The sequence below is a fragment of the Parus major genome, chromosome 1, assembly GCF_001522545.3.
Source record: "Parus major isolate Abel chromosome 1, Parus_major1.1, whole genome shotgun sequence".
NCBI lineage: Eukaryota > Metazoa > Chordata > Aves > Passeriformes > Paridae > Parus > Parus major.
This window is the reverse complement of record NC_031768.1, coordinates 53,679,592-53,702,677: the sequence shown is the minus strand read 5'-3', so window position 1 is coordinate 53,702,677 and position 23,086 is coordinate 53,679,592.

The window sequence follows — 23,086 nt, the reverse complement described above, 5'->3', positions numbered from 1 at the left end:
ATCTTAAAAAGATAAGTCAAAACCAATGAAAGGTAAAAACTCACAATTAAATTTACTCTAAGGAGTTATCTTTGCTAAAGTCAATTAGAGCAATATTAAAGCAGAGAAAAATATGAGACCAAAGAGAAATCAAGTATTGGTGAAGTTTGATGATTAGGACTATTATTTAAGTTTTGGGAAGCCAAAGCAAATGCAAAAAACACATTTGAGGTCAAAAAAATGATTAACAGTAGAAAGATGGAATGGGATGAAGGGTGCTAAAAGGAATGGAGGTTAAGCAGGTGTGATCCAAAAGAGATATAAAGAGATAGAGTGTGAGTTTTTTAAATAAGTCTCAGTGCAGATTTATAGCTCTCTTATTGTGATGAGAATGAGAAACAAAGTGAAGAAGGATTGAAGGATAAATTAAAAGCAGTAGGGTAAAAAAGTGAAATTATTTACAATATAAGTAAAAGGATTTTGCTGTTTAAACATTAACTGTTGATTTGTTTCTTTTGTGGGTTTGGTTTTGTTGTGGTTTTGTGGGTATTTTTGGTTTGATTTGGGATTTTTGAGTCATAGTTTTGGATTTTTTGGGTGTTTTGTTTTTTCTTCCCAAGAGTATTAATTTTCTTCTGTTCCTTTTTTTACAATAAAGTTTTGTGACCTGTAGACTAGCTTTTTTTCCAGAGAGCATTTTGGTTTTTTCCTCTTGAGTAACAATGATTTTTGTTTCTCCTATCCTTATTTTTTTTTAAAATTCTTCTCACTCTTTGGGGCATAAGCCAACACAATTTTCCCTTATTCTCTGCCAGTCTCATCAATGATGCAATTATGTGCTATGAACATGGCTCCAAAACAAGTTTTTTAGGAAAACTTGCCAGCACAGAGAACATAAACTATGTAGCTCAACAGCAACTGGGCACAAATGCAATAGCTCCATACATAAATTATGGCTATTGTTTGTTTGCTTTTCACTTTCTTGGCAACAACATATTGATTAACAAACAGTGACTAGCAAGAGATTATAAAAAATTTAAGGAACACAGCATAGCCTATTTTTCATCTAAGACCCCATTTAAACTAATTTATACATGTTTTTAATAAAGTATAGTAATTTGTAAGATTTAATATCTGGTAATTTCTAAGTATTAGTTCTAATTTACTGGTGAAGAAAAAAAAACTTTTGTGTAACATTGTAAAGTTATTCTTTCAATTGAACAATCTACTAGAAAGACATGGGAAATTGTTTTGTTTGCTTTTTTTCCCCATTATCTACTGTTGTTCCTGATTATAATCTTTAAATGAATGCAGAAAATTGTATGTATGATTTCTTTTCAGCTGGTACTGAAATATAATTTTAATGTTCTTCCCAGTATATCATTGTGTACCAGTATGATTTATATTTAAAATAGTCTGGTTTGTGTATTTCATTCACCTGTTGGTGTATTAAATGTTTGCGGACTACATCCACAATAGAATTTAAATGTAATAATATATCTGCAAAGAAAGGGGTGAAATTTTTATCCTTTTCAGACTGCAGAAGTAATAGTAAAATGAAGAAAGAAAATAATGAGAACATTCTGTATGTATTTAGAGACAAAAAACATATGTTCACTTCTAAAAATATAAAACCCACTGAAACTCCTGTTGGTAACTTTATGAAAGAAAAGATAGGGTGGAAAAGACAGGCACTGATATTAAAAATTTCCAAAAAGGAAAATGTAGTATGATGCTCTTTCAATCAGACAGTCTGGGTTTACTTTCAGTAGAAATCAGTAACTAGGAAAAAGGAACTCTTAGTTTCCTGAGTGTTGTTCTGTTAGGGAACAGGGACATGACTGGTGTGTATAACATAACTAGGAACCTAGAAGTTTTCTCAGTTTGATTAATATGAATACAGAAGAAAATATTAGATACTCCAAAGGAGCTGACTATAAAAAAGTAATTTATAGATAGAACAGAAGCCTGAAATTCTCTGAAGAGAGACTTGACAATACATTTTTCGTTTGTGCATTGCTTTGTTTAACCTAGCCTAATGTCCAGAATCTCAAGATATTTCTGTCTGTATTCATAAAGATATAGATTTATCCCATTTACCTTTGGATAGCCCAGTGATTTTTAAGTTGGGAGTCAACATTTTTTTTAAAATTTTCAAAGAAATTTTCTCTAGAGGCTATGGGGAGGTCTAAGCCCTTTTCACTTAGAGAGTGAATTTCCTACTGGTAGACTCCCTACTCTGGAATGGACTTGCATAAACTGGCCTCAAACATGCTTGTGAATGCATGTAAACAACAATTGTCCGAAGGTTAGTGACTTCAGAAACTCAAAAGTACTGTGAACAATTTTGCCTGCAAAGTAATACCCAAAAATAATGTGAAGAAGTGACCAGCAATTGGAGATGAAAGAGATAATGACTGATTAAATCATCAATGGTCAAATAAGGGACATTCAATAGGCTCGCCCACGCAACACCCAGGTAAGAAAGTGATTGTATAAATGCAGTGAAATAAAGCAAACTTTGGGGGAAATGTTCATTTACATCAGAATAACTAGTAAAAAACCCTACTGCCTTGTAGAAGCACAGAAAAATCAAGGCGGGGGAACAATAGTCTTGCCCTTTTCAGTGAAACTGGGACACAACATACTGTGATTTGGACCAGTTCTGATAACTGACCTGGGAATTGAGAAAACCTGGGTACCCTCCCCTAGCTCATGTAGGAATATGTGCACAGCAGTCAGATTTCTCTGCTGTAGCTGTGATGTGGTCATTAGAGTACTTGTAGGGTACATTTTTTCTCACTCAGGACAGACATCAGAAACACTGATGTCATCTGAACCACAGCTTAAACTGGCTAACACCTTGGAGAGTACAGCCTTGTAGCAGTGAAATGTTGACTTTCAGTTTTACAATGAAAAATTTTACATGTTATTTAAAGAAACCATAGTAAATATGTAGTAGTACTTAACAAGATAGAGGTGTCCTCTGTTCTCCAAGTAAGGCATTAACCCAAGGTAATGAGGATGCAACTAGCTTAATGATTCTTGCAGTCATCTGGTACCAGGAATAGAGTACCTGGCATATAAGGTCCCCTGTCATTTCTTGTGAAATTGTCCTTAAAAGCTGGTGGATTACTTAATTTCCTTCTCTTCTGAGACGTGTAATTATTTTGGTCATGCAAATTCTTCACTATCTATGATGGAAATAAAAGAAAATTTACCATCAAAATTTGAAGTAAGGAAAATAAGGAGTTACTGAAAAGGAATACAAAAACAATTGAAATAATAAAATGTAGTATTCTTTCAGGAACAGTCTTTGCTATTTGAGTACATTTTAATATAGTCTAATCATTGAGTGTTTTTTTTCTTAGGCACTTAAAAAATGCAGAAATAAAATATCTCCTAGTTTCTGTGTCTTTGCTGTAAGCGTTTGGTTTCTTTGTTTTGTTTTGTTTTTCTGTTGGGATTGGTTTTCTAATATTAATGAACAATCATTTGAGATTATCTATAAGGAAAAAAATATTTTGTTTATTACAGCTTCCAATCACATTTAATAACAGTGAAAGGCATGGATACTTTATTTTTTTTTCCAATTTTAGACATAGTGCAGCCTATCACAGAAATTAAGGAGATAGTTAAATGTGAGTTGAAGAAGGAGATGCTGAACATGAGTTTAATGAAATGGTTTCAAGTTGGTGCTCCAATGAACATTTATTATTTATACAAGAAAGAACATTTTTGCCAAGGGAAATTGAGAAATATGTGCCAGCTCAAAATAGCTAATAGAGAATATGATTTCCAATAACTTTTAAATTGCTATATCTATCTTTTTCTATGTGTGATTTTCAGTTTTCTTCTGCTAGTGGATTTTCTATCTCATCTTCCTAATTACACCTGAATTCATTTCTTTGCCCATCACATTGGGCTACAAATCTGCTGCAGTACCTGAGCTCTCTTAAATTACTACCTTCTTTAACTTTGACTTTCTGGTAAGTTACTCCCTAAGGTCACAAGTTAGAAGTATTGGAACATTTATTCCTAGGGAAGAGGAGAGAAATTAAATGGAGTTTGCCAGTCAGGAGACAGTTCGTATTGTATTGCAAGTCCCCAGAGGTCAGCCACAATTTTGGCCATTCCAGATCGTAAATTGTTGTGCAGTGTTCAATATGCTGAGTTTATTTCAGAAGAAGGATTGAAGAGAACATGCCTACCAAGAGAATTCCTCATTACATTATAGATGTCCAAGTTCCCGTTATGCATTTTTAAAACACATTAATTTAAAGCTTAATATTTATGAATAGGCAATATGTATGATAGCTTTCATTAGAAATAAAATTTTACAGGAGAAGAAATATACAATAATAATATTATATTCAGAGATTTTGTTTCAGTCCAAGTGGATTAGGAATAACGGCCAGCACCTTGAAAAATATCTCAGGAGGGAAGACAACTCTGGTATTCATTTAGTAAACACTATTTTACTATCATGATAGTCAAATAACAGTTGACAACTGTGTATAATGCTTTCAAAATTATTCTTTTTAAAATCAGATTTCAGAAAAAAGTTTATATCAGCATTAGAAAATTATGACTAGCTTAATCTGTCCGCAAACAAATTAATTTAATCTAATATTGTTTTCAAAGCAGAATAAAATTTAAAATTAATAGATAAAAACATTTAAAGCTTGCCTTTGTTGGTCATAGGTATGTTTGGAAGTATTAAGGCCCCTTCCTGCATAGCTTTGTGAAAGAATCAATTATTCCTTGAGCTTCCCATGTTACCCAGTGATGCAGAGTCCAATTCCTCAACAAAAAAGCACTGGTACTTTCCACTTACTGTGTTCAGACTGTTTTACTTTTATGTGAATGGAACTACAGTAATTTCCTGTGTCTTTTACTTGAATGACAATGTGTTTTCTGCAAAGCTGGGAAAATAGTTACTTATCTGTTATTTTCTTTTCCTGAGTTCCAGAGTTCTTGGTTTCTTAATCCCATATATATTTGAAACTTGGTTTCTTTTGCATTTTCTTTTGAAAATGAAATAGATGAATGCCTTTAACTTTATACATACTTTATTTGATCTTAACTCTACCACAGCTTAGTAGTAAGTAAAAATTGTTCCTGATGGTTCTTCGGTAGCTTCCATGAAATTAATTTAACACTTGCAAAGTACTTAAAAAAATTGAAATTTGTATTACTTTTTTTTTCCTTTTTTTCTAACTAGAAGTTGAATTAAAAAAAATTTGATTTTTTCTTGTGCCCTGGTTGACAGCCTTAGAATCTAAAGAAGCTGCAGCGCAAAACACTGACTTACCTCAGAAGCTGCCCTTTCAAGTAAGGTGACAAGAAACTTGGAAGTTTAGTTTGAAAAGTCTGCTACTTTGTTTATGGGAAGGCAGATGGATCTGTTCAAAGGTTCTCCTTTTGACTCTTGAAATTCATTGAAAGACTTTTATGAGCAAGGTATTAGAAGTATCCATATCTAATCACTGAAATTGCAAAAGCAAGAAATCAAGACTTCTTTGCACTCCTATATCTCTAATTTTCAATTAAATTAATGGCTTATACTATTTTTATGTTTTCAGCAAAATTATCACCATCTTATAAAGAAAAACCAGTCATCTATAACTACAGTTGAAAGAGGGGTGAAAAATCAGTGGGAATTAGTGTGCTAGCACAAAATAAAAGATGAATTTTCTGCAAGACGACTTGCCTTTGCAAAGAGATCCATACTAAGTATTCCTGAGAAAATGTTGCTCTATTGTTGCCAGCTGTTCTGGTGCATAAGCTTTTACAGTAGTATTTTTGGTTGTGAATATACATATAAAATTTTTTTGCAACGTCTTAAAATATAATTCCCCCTTCTTGAGTGAATTTTCTGTTTCAGAAATCTATTTTTTTCTTTTTTTTCTTTTTTTTTTTTTCCTAAATTAACATAGTCACCAAGAATAGACACTGAGCTGATAATGCCACAGTTAATATTTTAATTTTTTTTTTTTTTGATGAGGCAAATAAAACGAGTTGAAAAAACCCTAGCCATACTTCACAGTTTTTGCAGCAGGGTATTTAACAATATATGAAGCATTTAATATATGTTATAAAAAACAGTAAAGACACTGAAGTTAATTGTGACCGTTCAGAGTGAACACAGAACTTGCTGAAATACCACCCTCCTGCCTTCTGAAACTACGTTTTGAACCATAATGGAAAACTGACATTTTTTCACCTTGTTGTTCAGTCTGAACAAAAGGAGGTTCAGGGGGAGCTTTGTCACTCTCAACAATTAAAGAGGTAGTATTGAAGTGGGGGTAGGTCTCTTCTTTCAAGTAGTAAGAAATGGAGCAAGAGAAAAGGGCCTGAAGTTGCAGCAGAGAAGGTTTAGATTGGATATTAGGAAAATATTCTTCACTGAAAGGGTGACATTAACACAGGCTGCTCAGGGAAGTGGTGGAATGCCATTTCTGAAAATATTTAAAAGACACGTGGATATGGTGCATGGTTGTGGTTTAGGGGTGAACTCAGCCATGTTAAGTTAATGGCTTGACTTGATGATCATAAGGATCTTTTCCAGCCTCAATATCCTATAATAAAACTGTGTAAGCACAGAAACTGTCCTTTTTTGATGAGGATGATTAGTTTTGCGGAAGCATGTGGAGGAGGCTGGGCATACCTTTGAGAACTGGCTGTGAAACAGGGAATTTTTCCCCACAGCTTGGGGATACCAGATTATTCATCTATTTTTCACAGTCTCATTTATTTAGAAACATTCTCCTTATATGCTCAGGGCATAATTTTGTATAACTGGGGACTGTCCAGGGAAAAGAAAAAGAACCCATCAGAAGATGTGTGCTATTGATGTAGTAACACCCTTGGCTTCCTCTGCCAGTCAGGGGGAGGAAGAGAAACAATACTCGAAGTGAAATTCACTCAGGATTTATCTCCATTGTCCCTTAAAAACAATATCCAAACCAACATCAGAATTGCTCAGGTGTGACGAAATCTCATGATGTGCTAGGAATGGAGTGAGACAAGAGGATCATCAAGCACAAATCCTGCTCATTATCTACTAAAATGGGCAAAAAACCCTTTGATATCTCTCTTACCTCCCATGCTGAAGCAACAGAGATTCACAGAAATCCTTTTCATTACCCACACAGTTGCATTATACAAACATTCATTTGGAGGTTCTGAAGAGCCATCCCATGAAGTACACCTAATCCTACATCTGAGAAAACTTTTGTTGCCTAAGTACGCATGTGTCAAGTTCCCAGTTAAATCACGGAGGATAAAATTTTGATGTGTAAAACCTTCCTTTCCTTAGGTGGAAAATATTCCTTAGAAATTCAGGCTTTTTTTGTGGGTTAAGTACTTTAGTGCACCAGTGGTTTTACTGCCACCTCCAAACCAAATAGCCTTGAAACAGTATCAGTTACCCAGGGAGACATGCTGGAATCACTCAGTTAAAGTATTGCTGGAGATGGGTATTATCTGCCACACCACTCTCCCCTTAACAGTCCTATTTGGCCCATAAAAAAGCCAGATGGTTGCTGATGTGTGATGGTAGATTACCAGCTAATAAATAAAGCAGCCTCTCCCCTGGCTGCACTTGTCCCAAATGTATTAAAACTGTTCAGATGTATTGAGAGAGAATCCCAGGAACAATTTGACTTTTCTTGGGAAAGACTACAATATACTTTCACTGTCCTGACTCAGGGGCTTTTGCATAGCCCTACCTGTCTGCCAAGTGCTAGTGGCACAACTTCTGGAGAATAATAACATCTCTCCAGATTGTAAATTTTTCCATTACATGGATCTTACTATCATTACTGGGCTCACTGAGCAGGAAGTCAGAGAAACTCATAACAACATTTTAGACAACATGAAAAACATAGATGGGTGTCGTTCCGATTGGGAACGGCTGGAAAGAACGACACAGACTCTCAGGGAGTCAGAACAAGAGGATCCTTTAGTTTATTGCTAGCAGGCCTGCTTTATAGACAGATACGTGGAAAGTACAGAAAGGAAACTCTTATTGGTTAGTAAACTGCTACATTACCATCATTGGTCAGTGGGGTACACCAACCCCCTGACTTTCTCCTGCAAGGAAAACAAGGAACACATAACAACACCTGCAAGGTTGTTTTGTGTCCCTGAGGATTGTTTTAATTCTTTCCTATGTCTTTCCCAGACTGTTTTCTCAGGACCAGCCTGAGAAGCTGTACGGCCTGTAATACGTACAGGCACTGTCAGAATTTAGCATCCATAGATGGGTGATCAAACTCAAAAGATTATTAGATATTATCTCAAAAGATAATAGAAGGGCCCACTACAGAAATTATGTCAGAAATCCTAACACATTGCCTGAAGTGGATAAACAAACTGTCTTACTTATGTATGAATACAAAAAAAACCAAAAAAAACCAAAAAAAAACCACTTTGTTGGAATTCTATATTATAGGACACAATTTTTCCTCATGTCACACACATCTTATGGCTGCTGTACCATATATGAAGGAAAAAGGCCTAACTAAAATTGTTGGAAAAGGAAAAATCAACCTTTGTGCAAGCCAGACAGGCTGCCTTACATACTATGTCTTTGGGGCCCATATTTGCCCATATTGAATTTTGTCCCATATTGAATTTTAATCGCTGTGTGCATGATGATACTGGGCCTAGTAGAGCTTTTGGCAATGATGGAAGGGAATGCAATCCTCCATGGGCTGTAGTCTCAACTCTCTGCACTGACTCAAAATTGCAACTCTTTTTAAATACTACTTTTAGCTGCATAATGAATATTGTCAGAAGCTGAAGAGATGACAAGGCATTGCATCGTCTTCTCCACCAAAGATACTAGATGCACCCATTTTGGAACGATAGCTTTATGAAGGAAAAAGGTTTGGGAATGCCTTCTCCAAGGGACTATTTAAAGCTGAGCCCACAATGCTAAGTAAACTTGACTCCAACCAGTGACTGCTGATTAGAGAACCTGAAATGCCCAGACCTCTATGTCAGTGCCTTGAGAAGGCCCCTGAAATAAGAGAAAGTGAATGAAATGCAAGACATTTTAAAAGCAAGCAAAACAAGGATATAATTATTAAATAGGTATCAAATTAAATATATAATAAACATATCAAATAAATTAATTTATTAATTTATTAATTTATTAATAATGTTAATTAATAAACATAATAAATGGGTATTAAATTAAATAATGATGAACTTTTATAAAAATATTTTTCTTACAATATTAATTTCCTATCAATTGTGTTATAATAAGCACTTTGATACCTTTTCTCAAAAAAAAAAATCTAAGAAATACAGGAAAATTTTCATCTTGTCTTGTGTGTTGTTTCTTCTTGTGGTTCCATTTCAAAAAAGTTTCATAACTTCATTGTTAAATAAATACATTATGAATTATATTTTTTATAATATCTGTTTTCATGTTGATTATAATCTTATGTCACACAAGTGATGAAAAACAAAGCAACATCTTTAAAATTCCTTCAAACTGGTACTTAATTTTTTTAGTGAAAAGCAATGTAGTTTAAAAAATCTTAGTAACAGGTAAGGTAGGATGTGCTGTGTTCTATGCAAGAAAGGATGCCAGAAATTCTCCAGGAAATAATAATGCTTCAGTCACATCAATTTGCATTGTTTTGAATATAGATTAGAGCTGTAACATTCCAGCTCAAATTCCAGAAAAATCTGAATCACACATCACAGATTGAATTGTCATACTTCATTTCAAAACTTCATCTCTCAAAATCCTTCTCAGCTGCATTTCAGACATTTAGTCAGAGCAGTTTTCAGCATGACATGCAATTCAAGTGCAGGCAATAGTAAGAATTATCCTTGAATAATATCCTGGAGTGATAGATATTCTGAGTTGTTCCACTTGTGCAAAAAACCCTGTGAAGTCTGCTGCATATGTCCCATTGTCTTCCTACCGGGGAAAAAAGAAACTCCCCTAGTTCTGCTATTTTTTCCATTGGTGCAAGGAATGTGCCATATTTGGTTTCCATGCAAAAAGAAGTCTAAATTCTTGAAAATGAGTTGTGTAAATTTTCACATCACATTTCTTTTTATATGATGCAAAATTTCTCAATTTTCCATTTTAGTCTGGGGCCTATGTTTTAGAAATAACTATGAGATTTCAAGTGAAAGGTTGTAGAGAACATAAGCTCACTTTTCTGCATTCCTGAGTTGTTCATTCATGTTCGCTGAGGTGTACTGTTATAGGTGAATTATTGCTCAAGAATTTAGCATTCTACATTTCACAACTTTTATAATGTAGAGCTCACATAGAACTCATACTTCTCTTACCTATTATCACTTTTCTCCTTTCTAAAATACATGGATATTTTAACATAATGAATACCTCTACCATCACATTTTCATTTATTTATTATATTTTTTGTTTTGCCATCTTATTTTGCTCTGGTCTTAATTACAGCTTGATAATTAAGAGTACAAAAGAAGAAACTATATTTTCTGGTACACTGAACATTAGAAAGTGAAAGCAAAAAATACTGCTGAGAAAAAAGAAAAGAGTTGATTTCTTTATTTGCATATAGATCAGGATTCCTTTCTTCCTTCTATCCTTCCTTCCTGCCTTCCTTCCTTCCTGCCTTCCTTCCTTCCTTCCTGCCTGCCTGCCTATATTCTCTCTCTCACTCTCCCTCTTTTTTTAGTTTTCCTTTTCCTTTGAGGACCTGATCAAGCTGAATATCAGACTGATTTTACAACTCCTTGGACCTTTGATAAATGTAGCTTGTATACATAAATAATTCTGGCAAATATATGGAATTATTAAAATAATAAATGTGAGACAAATATTCTGATAAATTGAAAGATACTGCTTGTGTAATGAAAAATTATGGTTTAGCCTATAAATAAAAGTAGCTTGTTTGTCTCAGCTGTTTTCTTTTTGGAAACAGGCCTTTATGATGGTGGTTCACTACATAAATCTTATATATTTTATCACAACTGTCTCCTATACACTGAGTTATTTTCTGAGGTAATGCTGGCCTGTCTAGGTAATTTTAAAAGTGGATTAATTGAACAGTTCCTGAAATTCCATATTTCTTCCTATTTAGGAGCTTCTCTATGGAGTACAAGATATACTGGTACTATAAAAACCACTGCCATTTAAAATACCTAATTTTATAAAAAGCTATTTAAAATAAAAGGAAATTATGAAAAAAATCAGAAAGAAGCTATTGAAGATTTTTAACTTAGTCCAATTTACAATCTATTGTCTGTCTTCTGTATCTAGTTAGCATTTCAAAAAAAGAATTCCTAAGACTTAATATGAACTAAAATATAACTGTACCTCCAACAGAGAACATGAAAAGCCATCTAAAATTTGATTATTATCAAAATAATCTCAGAGATTAAAAAAAGAGTGGTTCACATTTTAGCAACCTACTTTATATATTTAATTCTTTGGAGAATATTGAGATTTGAGACACTAACCATTGTATTTGAAACTAACAACTTGAATTATGAGACAGGCCACAAAGATTGCAATAAAAAATAGACTCAGGCTATAATCATGTGCCTCAAACATTGTGAAAGTATTTTTATGTGTTTGTTTTATATTATTTGGTGTATAGAGATATAGATGTTCATATCTGTATATTAGAATTTAGCCCAGTACAATCCTGTTTCCTACATTTTTTCTTTGTTATTTTCCAAAGCAACAGTACAGTGATGTTGAGAAAAGGCAATGTTTGCTGAGTTAGTCTTGCAATTCATATGTTGTCCTAGTGAAAGAAAAACAACTAGTACTACTGATAAAGAAAGATGGAGAAAGCTGACATTTACTCAACATTCAGAACACATTGTCTTCTCCAGTAGCACAGTACCCAGTTATTAACTTCCTTCATCTCTTCCACAGAATTTCAGTACAACTTTCACAGGTTCTTTCCATTTTCAGACCTCTCTAAGGGTTTTTAATAGCATCATATTTTGTCTTTACATACATCTGCATCTACTTACACTGCTCATTATCTAGGCTCCTTTGGATATAGCTTAAATTATAATTTTCCACTACTGTTTGCTTGTTTTTGTCTTTTGCCCTTGTGTATGACTTGTATCAATAGAAAAAGAGAAGACATGAGAAAGGAGAAATGAGAATAACCAGAGGGAATAAGTGTTTTCCAAAAGGAATTTCATTAAGTTCAACAAGAAGAAATGTAAAGCTGTGCACCTGAGAGCAATGCCATGTACCAATATATGCTAGGGGCCATCAAGCTGGAAAGCAATTGACGGAAAGGGATATGGTGGCACAAAGTTCCACCGGAGCCAGCACTATGCCCTTGCCAGAAGGAAGGCTAATGGTACCCTTGGCTACTTTAAAAAAGTACTGCCTGCAGTTGGAAGTTGTGTGTTCCTTCTTTATTTTATCCAGCACTGGTGAGGCCACACCTGGAGTATTGTGTCCTCTTCTGGGCTCCTCAGCACAAAAGAGACATGCACATACTGGAAAGAGTCCAACAAAGGATGACAAGGGTGATTAAGGGACTGAAACACCTCACAAATGAGGAAAGCCTGAGAGAGCTTGGACTGCTCAGCCTAGAGAAGTGAACACTCCCAGGGTATTTTATGAATGTGTAGAAATACCTGAATTAAGGATGCGGAGATGTGTCCAGGCTCTTTTCAGTGGTTTCCAGTGACATGATCAGAGGCAATGGGTACATGCTGAAACACAGGAGGTTCCATCTGAACATCAGTAAATACTTTTTTTACTTTGAGGATGGCTGAATGCTGGCACAGGTTGCCCGGAGAAACTGTGACAACTCCATCTATGGAAACATTCCAAACCCATATGGACATGGTCTTGGGAAACTGACTCTAGATGGCCCTGCTTGAGCAGGATGGATAATAGTCTATTCACTACTCAGTAAAATATTGAAAGCCAAAAGGTAGTTAGCCTCATATGACTGCTTAACACAAACCACAGAAGCTGAAGTAAACTCTGTGCTTAGAGAGGTGTTATGCTCTAAATGTTCAGGGCCTAATAAATACCCTGACTTATAAGGGCAGTGAGAACCTTGTTCTTGACTTCATTAATACAAGTTACTGGTAAAGAGCAGGATCATTAAGCTGCAACACCCACAAAGACTAATATAAACACAGGCTCTCCTTTACTCCCAGTTCTATACTGCTCTTAAGCTCAAGAGATCCACTATACTCTTACAGAAATACTCCAGCCAATAACAATGAATTGCAGTAAAACCCAGTTTGCAGTCCAGTCCTTAAAAATAGCTAAGATAAACAACCTGATTAATCAAAATCATGTGCTATGATATTTCAGATTATTTTCCAGCTCATAACTATACAGAAATGTCAGGCTTAAAGTAAAAAAGAAATAAAGAGAGGAAATAAACCCACACTTTTATTGCTTTGTTTCAAAAAAATTCTATCAATAAAAAGGCATTGTGGAAGAAAAGCAGGTAAGTCACATACAGTCTTGAGTGAGAGGTACCATATGTTGTACTATGTACTTCACAGTTATTTCACATGTAAAAGAATGATTTATCTCCATGACATTGCATTTCACAGCACTTTTTTAAAGGACTTAAAAATTAATTGTGATGAGATATAAAAAAAGTAATCTCATTAGTACTGAAAAGAGACTATAGAAAGAATTACTTGTATATTCCAAACTGATAATGGGCCCACATAAGCATGCATCAGTTTTGCAAAAATAATATATATGTATATCTGTTAAACATAGTTATAAAATATTGTTCCAGATGTATTAATTGGCACAGTTTTATCTGTTTTTCACATTATAATAATGAAGGAGGATGCTGAAAATAAAAATAAGAGTTCTTTAATCGTGAAGTACTTTACAGTGTTTGTCTTATTGACTAGTAGAATATTTAATTGCCATACAGTCTTGATTGATGCATATGCCTTTGTTATTATCTTTGTAACTTGGGTCAAGGAGTCTCTCCATCTTGCATAATCAAATAGAACATAAATGCAGATGCAACAGAATATTGCTGACATCATTAGAAAAAAAATAACTCTTAAGCTAAATAGGTATTATCTACTGGAACAAAGAAAATATGTACACCATCAATAACACAGTCACATTAATTTAAAGCATTATAATAAAAATGTTACATAGGAATTCATAATGATTACCCTTCCATGGAGACAAATATTAGAAAAGGGGAAGATTTATTCAGTCACCTAGTGAGTTTCTTCACAAAATTATCACACAAATCTCATTTGAACTGACTCAAGTACTGCAAAATTCCTCTACTTCTAGAGAATTTATTCTGTTATTCAACAGACTAATAGAGCACAGTTGTCTTGAAGGCTTTTACCTTAATATTCACTTTTTTCACTGCTCATTTTTATCCCATTTTCTTAATTATGCCTCTAGGATGTACTTTGAGATTGTTTTCTAAATGTATGCACTGCAAATATTTACAGACAACTCCATATCCTTATCCCTCACTATGACCTCTTCATTCTCCTTATTCCAGTCAAGTCTGTAATGCATTTATTTAAACTCAAGTATTCAAACACATCCACAAAAAAATTTTTAAAAAAATAAAATAAAATGAAAAGATGTCCATAGGAAGGTCATAGTGAGGGTAATGAAAGCAAAGTACTTGCTGAATGTAATTTTCATTTCTAAAAAAAAAGAAATCTAGCCAAATAGTCCAGAAATGCTGCATATTTTAATTGAAAGTGTTGGTTGTACAAAAGAATTCACTATTTTTTTCAATATATGAAAGTAATTTTCATAGCTTAAATTCTAGAAATCATTTCAACTTCCTCACTGTAGAATATTTACATGCAGAGCACCATTCAAGATGACTTACATTGTCTTGTTTTATCTGTTATTCCTAACATACCCAAGACTCCTGTGAGTTCTTTTTATCAACCAGTCATGGACCAAGATACTTCGGGTTTCTCATGGTATTAGGTACTTATGTGTTTGATGACAGGCACGTGTTTAGTGACTGTAGATACAATTTGAAAATATTAAAATTAATCCAATTTCAGAATAACAAACACTCTTTAAAGTCACTGCTGTAGGAACTGTTTCTCTAGGTGCTTAAATAGAGGTATAACACAATACTAGTATTAAATTCTAAAAAACAGCCTTTACTACCATGACCTTTTTTATTGTTTATATTTAATGATGCTTTGATCAGTCCTGCATTTCATTTTCATATCACAATAGAACTATAACTTATCCAGAGTTATTTCTGAAGTGCTATTTCTGAATTATAATTTTGTAAATTATAATTGATTTACTATATTATTTTGGGCTAGACTATTTTATAACAATTGATATTTTTAATAGCACAACAACTCTCTAAGTTACACTTTCTTTTTTTCATTTTTAAATGCATGGACTTAATCAGTGGCTATATAATTTTATTTATTTATTTGTTTGTTTTTGTCTCTAATTACAAAGCAGATATGCTTAATCAGATGAATTTCTGAGTATTTAAGACATACAAGAAAATAATCATTTATTATCAGGAATGTTTTATACAGGAGGTATTGTTTAATGCAGTGAGCGCATTAATTTTGAATAATTATAGATGCAGCCGCCAGCCAAACAATGGAGGAAAAATAAAAGTTTAAGGCATGGAAGAAATAGTTCTGTTCAAATGAATATGTCTTGGCAAACATGAATAAAAACATTAAAAAACTCTAACCAACCAAAAAAAACCTCCCTCAGAATAAAGCAAATAGGAATCTGAACACAAAATGGTACCAAAACAAACAAAAAATAAGCAACAAAAAACCCCAAAACTACCAATTGGCAATACAATTACTTCAGTTTATTGCTCCCTTGACCTTCTGGTAAAACAGATGTTTTTTTTCCTGCAATTGTTATTATTTCCTGCATATGTTATTTATGAAGTAAAGCTTGGATTACAAATTAGTTTTCTTATTTGATCTGGGGACTTATTCTGGCATCTGTTGTAACTACTGCATCTCTGTGATGTCACATAAATAATAATTACATGCACCTTCTCTAAAAAATTAATCTCAATTTTCCTTTGCAGCATAGCTTGACAGCTATTTCACTGGAAGTTAATTTTCTCAACATCATAGCCAAGCCTCTTGGTATGAATACACCAAACAAAATCTGCAAATTTATTTTGTCACTCCACAGATTTAACACACATTTTGGAAGTCTGGGATAAATCTGTGCCTTCACTTTCACATCCTTTAATTGAACTATTGACTTTGTTGGTATTACCTTTGCTAAATTCCCTCTATCCATGGTCTACCATGACTTTTGATCCTGTAAGTAATTTGGGATTAGATCTTTAATTTTAAACATATTTTTAATTGATTTTTCTCCATTTGCTCTGTTGGTAACTATACTTAATTGAGATGTATCTTTCATTTTTTGGAACAGTCACAGACATTAAAAAAAAAGTTATTGCATTGTATATCCAGTTACATACTGATATCTCTCAGATTTATATTTTGCTCCTAAGACCAATATTGATTCTGGTGTTACAGAAACAGGCCTTATTTACTGGACATAAAACTATGAACAAAGCAATGTATTTATTGCTAAGTAAATAAAGACCTTTGTGAATTTGTGTTATTGGGTCTTCAACAGCTTTTCACTGAATATTAAAAAATTACATTTTTTTTCTTGAAAGTCATTAAATCCATGATAAAAAAGCTTGACAGTAAAAAGAAGCCATTTTGCCTTCATTCATAATTTGGTTATTACAGTACCAGCTTTTCTTCCCTCCAATTTGTATAATAATGATTAGATTATTTCAATGCTTTCCTCAACATTTAGCATCCAGCACAGTTCACTTGAGTTTTTCTTGCCTTGAGAATTCAGCTACTAAAATATTCTGCTGGCTGATTTGCTTGACAAATCCTTTTGGCTCAACTTTAGTATGCATAGGAAACAGCTGTTCAATTACTGACACTTACTAAAAGAGAACCTGAGTAATCCACAAATCACTACACTATTTGCCTTTAGCCCTTTGCTGACAATGGTACTTGACTAAGCAGTGAAAATCTTCCCAAGATGATGCATCTTGTAAAGGAGCATATAAACAAAGACTATGCATCCACTTCAAATGTATGAGGGGACATAAAAGATTATAGCAATATCATTTACACAACATTCAGCCACAGGTTGATAAATAATTTTCCCATGATCTTCTTTAAATGTTCTATTTAACCATATATATAAGTTTTCAAATATTTCCTATACTATCTTAAAAACAAAAGGAACAGAATCCAACTATTTTTTTTCATATTATATGACAAACACAGTTTCATGACAATATTTTCTCACTTAACAATGTTACTATCTTTATATGCAAATAGCAAAACTTCTTTTTAATATATCTTTTCAATTTCATCAGTTGGTAAGATGAGCAGACAATTTTGTATATGCATGACACCTACAAGTACTACCAATATGCATAAGACTAGTGGAAAATAGTTTTATATTTTTCACCTAGCCATAATCTTAAATTATTAATCTTTGTCCATGTAAAGAAATTCTAAAATATCCTGAAAGAAGGAGGCTTTCCTTTTTCCTAAATGAATTGATTTTTCCTCCTGCCTCATCCCTCATTACATTTTTATTCTTCTTGTCTTCAGTTGGGACTTCTGAGATGATCTTTCTACCCAAAAACCACTCCTCAAACAAAGAAAAAAATCCACAGCTATATTGTAGTTGTAGAATCTATTGATATCTATACAATATATAGAATCTATATTGTAGAATTTATAGTTCCTTTAAAATTCCTTATTATTATGTGTTTTTACACAAGGATGCCCTTTGCTAATACACTATACTCTTTTCAGATTTTTTCATACATGATTAGCAATCTGCTCAATAGAAAAAGTAATAAAAATAACTTTCTAATGACCCAAACCACTTCCCCATTTACTTGTGTGAAACTTTTCTGTGCACTTATTTAGCTCGAAATTTTCAGCTGTTATGATGGATGTTTATCTCAATGTAATCAAAGTTGATTACATTGGATCTTATTACATTATTACTTATCTGAATCTTATTTACATTGATTAAAAGTACTGGCAGTTTCTTCTAACTTTTAGTTTCTAATGTCATACACTGTAAATATCACGATATCATAAATGACCTCTGCATGACACAATTCAAAGGAACCTCAGACTACTTCCACAACAGTTTCAGTATCTGAATTTTTTTTGCTGTCAATGAAAGACTGCTGTCAAGAGATATATACTTCTCAAGGAAACCATCAAGACACCTCAGAACATTCAGTTTTAGAAGAGAAAAGAAAAAAAATTCTCTCCTCCTCAGAGAGTTGTATTTTTGAGTACAAAATACAGAAAGCTGCTAATGATTTGTTTTACAATTGATTATTTATTAATTTTTCCTTTCTCCCTAATCTCTCAGTGTTTCAAACAACCTCTGTTTCCAACTCTTCTCTGTCCAAGAAGATTATTGCCCTTGCTCTACTTCCACTTTGTCTTGCATTCTTCTCTTGTCCTCTCATCCCTTTTCAACATGAATAGTTTTCTGTTTCAAAAGTTGCCTAACTGATATATATCTATTTAGATTCTGAGCTATTACCTTACATTTATGGCTTCTATTTCAGACATGAAGAAGGGCTCGGTTGCCCAAAAGCTTGGCTGTCTTTTTCTGTCCATTTGCCAGTCAGTCCAGTGAAAAGATACAGCCTGTAATGGCAGGGCCAGGGCCAGGTGTGGGGAGGTGCAGCTGACAGCAATCCCAAGGCCTGGGGTGGGGAGCTGCTGCCCCTGCCTTCCCACATGGCATTTATTGGTGATGGATGAACAGGCTGTGGCATCCTGTTGCGGCATGTGTGCTGCCTTTCTTGAGGAGAGGAGACTCGAGGAGAGGAGACTCGAGGAGAGGGCAAGGCAAAGAGGAGGCATCAGTTACTACTGCCATGTACAAATGCAGGCCTGAGTTCTAAAGTACATGTGATGCCAAACTCACATCATTAATGTGCTATTGATAAAAGGATGTCTCACTGTTAATAAAGTATCAGTTGTTATTGCCAAGGTTTAATAAATAAGGGACATAATTTTACTTGCCCTATCATTATCTAAAAGTGAAGTAGGTAATAAAAGTAATCTCATTTGTATAAATTGAAAGGAATGGTTTAAGTATTTTAATTAGCAATTGACTAGATAACTACCACTATACTAAAATAAATGCCAATTAACATGCTAATTATTTTTTGGCAATTATTGATACCAAATCAGCTCACACAGTTATTTTGTTAATCAACAGTTAAATCCTAAAAGTCCTTACAAGTTTAATTTATCAGTTACAGAGCAAAGGCACACATTTGTTGCTGGCATGGTTGGGTTATTTATGAAGAAAATAGATTAGGTTGGTATTATTTTTAAACTATATTAAATTAATTTAAAAGGTTATGTATTAAGTGTACAATAAACATTTATTCTAAATTAAATATTTGAATTTAATTAATTTTTAAAAGTTTCATGCAGCTTCATGTAATGTTATAGTTGAAATAGTATCTCAGTCCTGACAACTAAACTGTTTGCTCCTCTCTCATAATTGACAGGTTTATTTAAAGATATGTATAATATCAATAAGATAAAACTACTTATTTCTCAACCACATACATCCTTCATTACCTATTATTAGTTTCTTAGAATATACCATTACACTCTTAATGTTCTTAAAAAAGTCTTCCACGGACAGAAACTTTCGTATTAGTGAGTATGTATATGCAAAAACATTTGTTTTGTATAATAAGAGGTTATTCAGAGGATGTTATGCACAGAACAACAAAACAGATTAAAATATAATGGTTAATAAAGACAGTAATTTAAGGCAAAATGACTAGATTTTTATTTCAAATATTTCATTCAATTACTGTTGCAAATGAAGTCACTGGGAAGACAAAGAAATAAAAACATCCGTCAAATTAAAACAGACACAGACTTCTTAATACAGCTAATATTTGCTTTTGCAATCACATGTCTTGACACTGGAAGTTTCATTATTTTTTTTTCTTTGTTTCTTCATCCCTTGGAAACAATAAGTATTTAACCTGTATTATTAGAATTATTTCTGGGGGTTTGACATTATCATTAGTAGTGGTAGTAGTAGTAGTATACTTAGAAATTTCTCATGTTTCATTTTATAGCAGGAATCAATAATAATCTAATTCATCATTTCAGCTGTGCATGTTTATGAAGACATATTTTTCTTGTGGTGGATTTGCCTAATTCCTGTTTCAACTGCTATGAAGAACATAACTAAAAAGCAAACCTGTTCTTTCATAGTATTTGCATTTTGGTTAGATTTATAGTTCATACCAAAGAATCAGCTGTGCAGTTTTTTAATAGATAAAGACGTTAATAGCAGAATTGTAGTAGAATTGTATTTAAAATGCTTGATTATTGCTTCAAAGACTTTATAAATCTTAATAATTCATGCAAGTATTTATTTGAGAAGCATACAGGAATAGATTAAAGAGATGGGTTTTTGTTTATATAGCAGGGTGTATGAATCAAGACCATAATCATGCCTTCAGAGTTCTTCTAGTTCTAGGACTATTGTCAACTTGTTTAAGCTTGTTCTAGATGTTCTTAAATACTGAGACAATCTTAGCATAAATACTTTATTCTTTTTAGAGCCAAAAATCTTGAAAAATACAATTACAAGTGATATTAAAAATTATGAAACATAATACATGCAAGCCAATTAGAACTGATCAAGTTGGACATTGCCATAACTGGGCATTCATTCATTTACAGGCAAATTTCCGTTCATAATACTTTCTTCCTAATAAATAATAAGAATGATGCAATAGATTTAATAAAGCAGAATATAAGTTAAATTGTGTTTAAGCAAGTTAATAAAGATTTCATAAATAGCTTTTATTTTCAGTCTGTTTCTTTTCCTTTTCAGATATATGATAAATGTATTTCTGGTCTCAGTATACATTTTTAAATGTTTGGTTTAAACAAAGGAATTAACCATGAGTGGTGAATTTTCTTTTTTTACACATAATAAATGATGTCTGAAAAAAATTTGGGGATTGTTGAGGGATATGAGTTGCCTCTTTGCTTCCTTCTCCCACGGCACCTAATGAGAATTTTTTCTTGAGAAAAGATGATACATGTTAAATAATTCCCAAGCAACGCACCACTTCATGAGCACAAGGCTTCCTGACACCTCAGCTCCTCACTTTCCTAAATCTGAACCATATGATGGATGAATCTTTTGCCTAAAAAAAAATATGACTCCAAAGATACACATTCTTTAGGTTAGATGGACTCAAATGCAGTGGTTTTAGGGTGAAAATACAAAAAGAATAGCAAAGTTTAATTTAAAAATTTCTTACTACGGAAGTTAATAAGAAAAATGCAATAATAATAATACTACATGAATGCTTAGCAGCATCAATCTTTCTCACCTTCTCAGAAGTCTTTCTTCTATCTCCAAATCACGCTGATGTAAAGGAAAGATTTTCCCAGTGGATCTATGGAAATCAGCAACAATATTTTCATTGAAACTCCTGGTGAGGGCAATTCACATTACAGCCATACAAGGGATATCTAGAGGCCCTTTGATTTGTTTTCAACACAAATGAAGAATTTTAGTATTTGTAAAGGAATCTGCTTAATATTTCCTCTCAACAACAGCTTTAGCAACATTGCTGTATCACATTATTAAATAATGCCAAGAATTTGGGAGAGCAGAAGTGATGAGTTTCTAGGTTTCTTTGGGGCTGCATTTTCTTTGATGACAGTTTCTGGTTGGACGCTGATATTCCATTTAATCTTATTTTCTTTTCAAAATGTCCACCATGGCCTTGAGTGCAACAACAGCTGTATTTTCAGCCTCCTTTCCCACAAGGATTTAGCTGCTGGTGCTAAAGGTTAGGGTTTGTTGTTGTTTGGGTTTGCTTGTTTGTTTGTTTGTTTGTTGTGTTTGTTTAGGTTAGGGGGTTGGGGTGGAGAATTTTTTTCTGTGTGTTTTATTAGTGTTTTGTAGTGTGTTGTGCTCTTTATGTTTAGCATCAAGAGTTCAAAGTGATGCTTAAAACAAAGAAATAAAATTGGAATGGGACTTATAAATACTATTCAGTGAAAATGCGGACTGCATTAATTCTAGTGGAGGAGCCAGGTTTAGTTCTGGAGCAGACTTCAGCTACTGTGGAATAGCTTCATTAAAATCACCCTACTCCCTCAAATTTGCTCAGGTAGAAAATTTAACTGTGGTAGAACTGATAGCATTTTATGTTCCTAAGAACATAATGAAAAAAATGCTTTAAATATGAGTCTTACTACTGGGTTCACTCAGAAGTCATATGCAATCAGAACAATGGTCTTTAAAACATGAAAATAAAATGAAATATGATTTTAACAGTAAGTATTATAGTAATAATATCTGAGTGAGTAGAGAGAAAAATATGCTTAAAGTGCTGTCACAGTTTAATCATGTATTAATTCTATTTGACTGTATCCACTATCTAATTTTATTCTCATTTATGAAAATATTTTGATGGTGTGAATCTTGGTAGAAAATTAATTTCACATCGCAGACTTATTTTATGATGCAACAAAATATGTCTGTGACAGAATTAATTTCATTTAAAAGAGTTCAGAAACAGTCTTTGAACACAATATTACACTATGAAGCAGCTGATAAAAATATGGCAAGTCTTATATAATGAATCAGTTACATCATATATTTGCTTTGGTCAATTTGTTAGATCTAGCTGAATAGCTCAAACATCTTAACATAATCATTTCATCTAAATCAGCAATGTAAAAACATGTATTTATATTCTTAAGAAATTAAAGGAAACAAAAGCCAAATTACAAAAACCCAAAGGAATTACTTTAAACCGTGAACTTTAAAATCTGAACTGTGTTCATTTTAAATATTTTTCACATATAACAACGATTTGCAAAAATAATTTCATTATAGAAAAATGTAAAGGCACTAAATATGAAAAATCAATTATCCATGGTGCATTGGTGTCCATTTCCCTCTTCTTGCAAATCCTAGACCACATCTGGTGTTAGAAAAGCATTTGTTTGTGAGAGAACAAATCCAGCTGTCTGACAAAGGTGAAGT